Source organism: Oryctolagus cuniculus, chromosome 17 (genome assembly GCF_964237555.1).
Source record: "Oryctolagus cuniculus chromosome 17, mOryCun1.1, whole genome shotgun sequence".
NCBI lineage: Eukaryota > Metazoa > Chordata > Mammalia > Lagomorpha > Leporidae > Oryctolagus > Oryctolagus cuniculus.
In genome coordinates, this window is record NC_091448.1 from 7,469,448 (window position 1) to 7,477,471 (window position 8,024).

The window sequence follows — 8,024 nt, forward strand, 5'->3', positions numbered from 1 at the left end:
CCCTCTCCCTCTCCCTCTCCCTCTCCCTCTCCCTCTCCGTCTCTCTCCCTCTCCCTCTCCCTCTCTCTTTCTCTATGTGAATAGGCCCCTCCCTCCGTCCATTTTTGAAATAGTACCTGGGGTGTTCACATCCCAAGTCGAGTGCCTGAGTTCAAGTCCTGGCTTCGCTCCTCCTCATCCCATCTCCCTCCTAAGGTGCATCCTGGGAGTCAGCGGGTGACGGCTCAAGTGGCTGGGTCCCTCCCACCCACAAGGGGGACACAGCTTGAGTTCCTAGCTCCTGGCTTCAGCCAGGCTCAACCATCAGCTGTGTTGTGGGCATCTCTGCCTCCTCGACCCCCACCTCTCTCTCTGTCTCTGACTTTCAAATAAGTTGATTTTCCTAAAATGGGGAAATCTGAAGGCATTTGTGGTGGCAAATACATGTGCTCTTCAGAAATGGGAGGCCAGGCGCAGTGAGGGGGCGGGAACCGGGAGCCGGGAACGTACGGGGAGCCCAGGTGCATCCAGGTTGATTTGCTGCCGGTGTTAGGGCGTAGACAGGTGTCTCCCAGTGTCCTGTCCCCCTCCCCCCGAGGAACCACTGCCCTCTCTGGGTGAGCCATGACTAGTTGTTGGGGGGCTGTGAAAGCAGAGAGAGGGTCCAGCTCTAAAGTGGACATTAGACTGGGGAACCAGACTCCCGTCATCCTGTACTGAGAACACTGACACTGTCTGTGCCTCGGTTTTCCTGCCTGCAAAATGGGTGACCTAACACCTCCCTGCCCCGTATCCCACAGACATGAATGGGCTACTAAGAAGCAGACGTTCCCAGGTCCTCTGGGCTGGCTGGATAAGGTGGGGGCTTGGAAAATGAGCCCTGGGTATCATGGTGGAATTTGTGCAGGCGGATTCCTGTGGTGAGTCCAAGTGCAGGAGCTCCTTGAGAGACGCCAGGATTCCTTTTCTTCCTGAACTGAACTGCATACTTTGTTCCGGTCCATTGTGACGTTAGAACGGCAGGCCCCGTGACCATAGGGGTGCTCCGAACACGTGTTGAGAGAGCGGAAGCCGAGATCTAACCTTAATGCTGTTTTACACCCACAGGTCCAGGCCTGGGAAGACAGACGGAGCGAGAGCTGCTCTTTCCCGCCACGCTTCGTGACCCCAGCCCACGCCCCGGACCCCCACGGAGGACTCGGCTGAGGGCCGGCACCCTGGGTTCCATCAGGAGTTCCTACTTTGGAGAATAAAGGAGATGCGGGGTGGAGAGCAGAGCCCTCGGGTGAAGGACTCGTCTGTGCCTCGGCCAGGCCCTGGGCTCCGTTCTTGGACGTTCAGTGTTTCGCTGAGACGCTGGCCCCGCCCCAGCGGGCGGCCGGAGGCCTTCCTGCCACACCCTGGCCAGGGCCGCAGTGCTCCTGGGCTCGGCGTTTCTCCTTGTTTGCTCCACTCTCTTCCAGCCGGATGCTGAGTGAATAGTTAACTACATGTAGGTCAAATGGGATCTCCATTTTCGTTCCTGCTCCGTCTAGAGAGGCCAGCATGTGTGCATTGTGGGCGGCCGTGGGGTCGGATCCCGTCTCGCTTATTTGGGGTCTTTCCCCCAGCCAGGTTCCAGAGTGATGCAGGGGTCGGCGTGGGAGTTCTTCCGGCTCTCAGATGTTCTGGGCCCCGGCAAAGGCTGCCACAGGGGAGCCTGTTGTCTTCCATGCGTGACTTTGTCTTTGGGTCACATGCAGGTGTCCATGTGTGCGACAAAAACGGACACTGTCCTTCATCCTGTCACCTGTGACCTGAGACCCTCAGACCTCTGCTCTCCTGGTGGCAGTTGGGGTCCTTGCCAGAAGCTGGTCTTCATGCCAGGGCAGCCAGCCACCAGGACTGGGGTGTTTTGAAGGGCCCCTTCCCCGCCGGGTGTGCTGTTGCCAACAGCTCGAGTCTCCACTGTTCCTTTCGCTCTGTAGCACAGTTGCTTAACTGTCCCTCACGGGGCAACCCGGCCCCAGTGCAGCGTCAGAGCCGTTGGTGCTTTCTGGTTCCCAAAGCAAATGGGGGTGCCTTGTTTCGGTGAAAGGATTGGGAGTTTCCCCGGCTGTGTGTTTGGGGTCCCTCCCGGCAGCTCAGACTCAACACAGAGCAGTGCAGGCGTCAGTGCTGTTGGAGGGGAAAGATGGCTGCCGAGCCCTGGCACACAGTCACAGCCGTGGCGTTTCGTGGGCTCCCTCAGGTGCCGAGGAACAGAGAGCCGCTCACGTCACTGGCTGATTGCAGTGCTGGCTAATGGCAGAGCCGTGGTGGAAGGCAGACAGGGAACAGTCCCGGTGGACGCCCAGCACGGGCCTTGTCAAGAGGCCCAGAGCCATTCAGCACAGCCAGCTGCTGTCAGTGGTGCCCAGGGCGAGCAGGGGCAGTAACGTCCTGGTCATCTGGCCCCTCTGTTCAGCACGGGGGCTCACTGCTGCCGACTCTGCAGCTCCACTGCTGTGATGGGCTGAGGGTGACCCTCGCCCGGTTTGCCTAGGATAAGGGGTGAGTGGTAAAGTGCGGACAGCCCTATGCAAACCGTTGGCTGCCCCACTGGGTGACTCCCCGGCACCTGCTGTGCCTGTTTTGCCTGCTGTCACCGAGTGCTGTGCTTGGTTTGCTTGGCCGGTCGCCATGTGGGGCTGTTATCTGGTCACGCCATTGGCCACTGGGTTACCCATGGATGGATGCCGTTGGATCAGACCCCAGTCCTGATGAGATGATGAGATGACCGTGAAATGGTCGGGGTGGGTGATGTTGAGTGATGGCCTGGGTGTGAAGAACCAACAGAGACCGTGACCTTCCGAAGGGTGTTGTAGGGAGTGAGCATGCCAGATGTTGGGGGATTCCCTTCTTAGTCTACCTAGATGGGAGAAATTAACCTTTCTCATTAAAAACAAAACTGTTCATGAAGAAACAGCTGCTGCGAACAGTGGACAAGGTGTGCATTGTATGCAGTAAGGAACCAAGTAGAAGGTTCCACATCTTTGCTAGACAGCGAGCTATTATTTCTGAGATGGTCTTATCTGGCGAGCAGAGCAGTTCCTAGAGAACTTCCCAAGATGCCTTTGAACTCTAAAATCTTTGAAATCCCACGGGCTGGTAAATCGGAGCTAAGTATGCACTCTCTGTCTACGGTCTCCTGAGAACCGTTGAGGTGAGCTCAGAGCGTGTTGAGTGGGACCTCCCCGCCTCTCCTCACCTTTGCCGACGTTGGCTTTATTGGGAAAAGGCAGCTTGGGGGTGGTGGGTGCGGGGTGAGGTTAGGGGAGAGAGCAAGGGAGCTGTGCCAGCCCAGTTCTTTGGTGTTTGTGACAGGAAGAACAGCCTGATAGCCAAGTGCAGACTTTTTCACCATTTGGGAAAAGCCAGGTTTCCAGGACAGCACTGTCCCCTGAGGCCGCCTGCCAGTCAGGGCATCCGTCTCCCATGTTTTTTCACTGGAGCACGAATCCCCAGTCGCCTTGCATGGCGTGCCCACGGGAGGTGGTTATGGGCGAGGGTAGCGACAAGCATGCAGACAGCCAGAGGCCGCTCCCTTGTTAGTTACTCCTGGGATGCCCGTGCACCCCGGGTTGGCCCCTGGCTCGCCCTTACGTTACGGCCTGCGGTACCATGGTAGGGGGTGCCAGCCCAGCTCCTCGGGTGTCAGTTTTCGTTTTTGAAAGATGAGCACATTTCAGATGTCCCCTCCGTGTCTGTCCCACACTCATTCTCTGATTCCAGTAGGGAGTTCTGCTGTCGTACCAAAAGCAACAGGCTCCACCCCCCCCCCCCCCACAGCCCTATATCCTCTCATCCACGTAGAATCCCAGAGGCTGAGGTGGGCATGGGCACCACCCTCCAACCTTGCCCTTTTCTAACATGTGGCGGGGATGGCCCAGCCCTGGGTGGGAGCCCTTCTTCCGAGTGCGGAAGAACTGCGGGAGGAGGCGCCATGACGCTCGACCCAACCTGGAAGCAGCAGAATTTGTAAGAGCGGTTCCTGGGCTGCCGAGGGGGCCACTGAATGTCCATTTCCTAGTGAGATGTTGAGCTAAATGCGTGTGTCCTCTCGCCAGCATCTGACAGCCTCCTCTTTCTGGATCCGGGTAGCGTGCGTGGACGCTGGTAAAAAGCTCAGAACAAGGAGACAGTTTTTGACTCAAAGTCCCTCATCTTAGTGCCTTCCATGAATGCCCGGGGCTAGGCCACACCGTCTTTGCAGGTTCCTCCTGCTCGGGCGTCCACGGTGCCTTCCCATTTGATGCATGAGCCATGGGCTTGCTAGGAGCTCAGGTCCGGTTGCTTTCTGTTCCGCATTCCCCAGGTACACCATAAAATTACTCCAGCCCCGTGAACATACTCATCCTGCCTTAGTTCTTTACGAATATGACTTAATTTCAGATCAGCTCTGCTTCCCCCCACCCCCAGACTTTATTCAACTTCCCTAGAAGATTTTTCCATGTCCTTGAAGGAATTTGACCCATAGGAAAACGTTTGTCCTCCCTCCTGGCCCTGGACCCCTGTGTGGGAAGGTGTGAGAGCCGTGGTAGCAGACGTGGGAGGTTTTCATGACCAAGCAGGTCCCTGTGCTCGAGGACTCGGGTGACCTGGAAATGGCGGCTGACCCTGGATGAGACCCTCCCATTCCGGGCCGGTAGCGGGGACGGAGGTGGAGCAGAGCCCTGAGCTGGCAGGAGATGGCAGCTCTGGGGACCCGCGTGCCCGTCCTGCCTGGACTTCCCCTCCAGCTCCAAGATCCTGTGCACGTCGCTCGGGCCCTCTCAGGGGCCTCCGTTTTCTCCACAGTAGAACGGGACAAGGAAGGGGCATCAGCCGGGCCTGACCGGCCTGTTGGTTCTGTCTGTGTGGCAGGGTCTCAGCTGGCCCGGCTGGTGCCTGACCGTCCCCTGGCAAGGAGCTCCATCTACCCTGGGCCTTTAGCTGCCAAAGGCAGCAACTCGGTGGCTCGGGAAGTCCATTACCAGGGAGTACTTCAAAGCTGTTTGCCCTTGTCAGTTGCACTGAACTTGAGTTTGTCGAGGGAGAACGCAAATAGACACACTGGCTGATGACAGGGGGAGGGGAAGGGGCACTGCTGTTTACCCCGGGGGTAAATGAGAGGGAAGGGAAAAAAAAAAAGAGAGAGAGAGAAACGAAACCCTGCCTGCCGTTTTGACCAATAAATAAAAACTGGGAGCTCGGCGTGGCTCAAACCCTAGGGGATTTATTAGTTTGCTTAGAGAAAGGCAAATACGAAGTCTTAAGCTGACCCGTCCTGGGACCTGCCTCTTGGCTTTTGTATGCCGTCCGGCGCCGATCACCGGGTGCTCCGGGTTATCGAGTCCTGTTGAAAGGTTTTGAAAAAAAAAAAAAGAAAAATTCGTTTCCTGTCTCCTTCTTCGCTTCCTCCTTTGCGGGCCTCTTCCCCTCGCCTCCCGCCTTTTCTGGTGTCTCAGGACTGGGCTTTGGAGAGCTGAGGAGAGCAGGAGCCTGCAGAAAACTGCCTGTGCTCAGGGCCCTTGCTGGCTTGGGAACCTCTGGGGCGGCTCAAGGTCAGGGCGGGGCGGGGAGCCCGGGCAGGTGGTCCTCATGGGGCCCCTCCATCCTGAACGCTAGGCGCCAAGCTATAGGGCAAAGGCCTGGTCCCTCATTAAACACGTCGTGGGTGTAGTCCCAAGCGTTGGAAAAGAACAGGTGGCAGCTGTTTCTGAGTTGTAGCCTTCCCATCCTCGGTGACTGTTCCTACCTGCCTGACTGCTGGTTGCAGCCTGACGCACTGACAGGTGGGTCTGGGAGCCCACGGAGTGAAATACCAAACTGAAGGGGCCGGTCGGTCACCCCGTCTATCCAGTTTCCAAGTGGAACTCAGCTTGATAGGCCACGGGCTTTACCTCTCACTTCTAGCATCCCCAGCGCAACCTGGGATAGCCCTGAAGCTACAGTGTTCTCGGGTGCCCAGGTCCCATGGGCGGGTGCTTTCTGGTCACCCCCCTGGTGAGGTGTCATTGAGCACCCGCTGCAGTTCCTTTACCAGATCCGCCCTTGGAGGGTGCACCTTACCAGTGTGACGGGGACCTGCGCCCACTGCGCATGCCAGCCAGGAGCTGCGAATGTCCTGGTACTGTTTAATTAAGAAAGTTCCACTCATGTTCCAGTAATGATTTCTGTTTGAGATCACCAGGATTCCTAATCCTATGTTGATTGTTCATGGAGGAGATGGTTTTTTGAAGAGCAAATGTTGGACACATGGGCTGCTGAAATCCTATGAATCCTGTGCTCATGTCAAGTGCCTCTTTGTCTAGGAAGTCTTCCTGGACTTCCTCCCTCTCAATGATGTGTGACCGCCCCCTCACATACTCTTTTAAAGCATCTCGCGTTGGATAGATACTCAGAGAATGCCGGCCCCTCCTCCTTGAGCATACATGTTAGTATCTCATTTAGTATGCTTGTCCTGAACTTGGGGGCACCCTCGCCCCCAGCACATCTCTCTTTTCCTGTCTCTGTCTTCCTGTCTCTTCTCTAAGATCAGAATCGAAGTCATTCCTTAGTCCTGCAAATGTATCCTTGCCGTGCCCAATCATGTTTGGGTCACGTGGTAGGCCCTGTGATGGGCATTTCACATATTCTCTCATTTAATCGTCAGAAAACAGGGACTTAAATGCATCCGTTGCTTTGACCAAGTCTTTTATGTGAGAGTCGGAGTTCAAAGCCAGGGTCATTGACAATGTCAAGTTCAGAACTCGTAAATGTGTGTGTGGTGGCTTTTACATGGCGGATGGACAAGAAAGATGTGGAGTTGACTTTCCCTGTTTACAACCTGTTACTGTGTGTACCACCAACTTGTCTGTTTTCTGTTTGCCCATGAGTAATCAATAAAGTGTTATCTGAACAGCCAAGAATGTGTTGTTTCATTGGTGGGTTTCCCAGAAGAAGTTCTTGAAAGAGAATGTGTCTGTGTCTGGTTTTGGCTGGTTGTCTTTGAGCCAGCTTCATATCCAAGGTGGAAAACATAAATGGCAGAATTTCAGATAGAAATTTCTACCAAGTTTCATGGTGTCTAATAGAAATACAGGAAGGCAAAACAAACCACATCTGAGATTGTACCTGCTCTCTAGATCTTATTTACAGCCTGGTTAGACAAGACCCGCCCATGTAAAACCATCAATCACACTTGCCGAATGAACTCAGCCGTTCCTGGAGACTCGGGCTGGAACGTTCACCTGCTCTTGACCCTGATAGAACTTTCCCTGCAAGTCACAGGGACGGGGCCTGGATGATGTGGGGGCAGATCCTTTGCCGCAGGACTGTACCCGGGTCAATCCTTGCCACCTGGGGATGACAGACAACAGGAGAAGAGGCACTGCCCAGGGCAAGCGGGCCCGGGAGGACGAGAGTGTCCCCAGCGGCCATGAGTCTCCCTGCCCTGGGGAGCAGAGCAGAAAAGCAGGCAGAAGCTCCCCTCTGGGGGAAGAGAAGCCCTGAAAACATCCTCTTCGGAGCTCATTCACACCGGCAAACAAGAGTTTGGACAAAGGAGACGTTAGCCGTTTCAGACAAGAGGGAGCAGTTTCAGACAAGAGGGAGGCAATGGGACCCGGAGCCAAGATCATCAGACCACCCCAGGAAACAGAAGGCCAGTGGTTTCCAGGCTTTCCCATGCTGGCTCTCTTTGGGAGAAAGCTGCTCATTGGATTCTCTCGGCAAGGAGCTGCTGAGACCTTGTGCTAACAGGGGAGGAGCCTGAGGCTGAGGGAGGCTCCCCGATGGCCAGGGAGCACATCCCATGAGGTCCTGTACCTGGGGCAGGATTAGGGCTTCTCCGAGTTGTGCCAGCACCGCCTTAGCCACAGGAGGCTGCTGTAACAGAACCCCTCGAACCTCAGTTCTTTCCCCCTAATGGCTTTTTCTCCATTTCAGTTGAAAGGGAGTTGGGGGCAGGAGGCTCTGTCTGTCTTAGGAGACCAGGACCCTAAAGGGGCTTCCTCCTCGTCGGCCAGTGAACGAGGTAAGGGCACCCCGAGAGAACGTGCCTG

At 55.8% G+C, this 8,024-nt stretch overlaps 1 long non-coding RNA gene across 2 annotated transcripts in view; it reads left to right on the forward strand.

Moving 5' to 3' along the window:
• The window catches only part of LOC103351609 (uncharacterized), a 173,718-nt gene extending 166,831 nt beyond the window's left edge, over positions 1–6,887 (forward strand). For both annotated transcript variants that reach the window (XR_007911368.2, XR_007911367.2), the window contains exon 3: positions 1,087–6,887. This is a non-coding gene — a long non-coding RNA (uncharacterized lncRNA). The remainder of the gene's footprint in view (positions 1–1,086) is intronic.
• Positions 6,888–8,024: the final 1,137 nt, after the last annotated feature.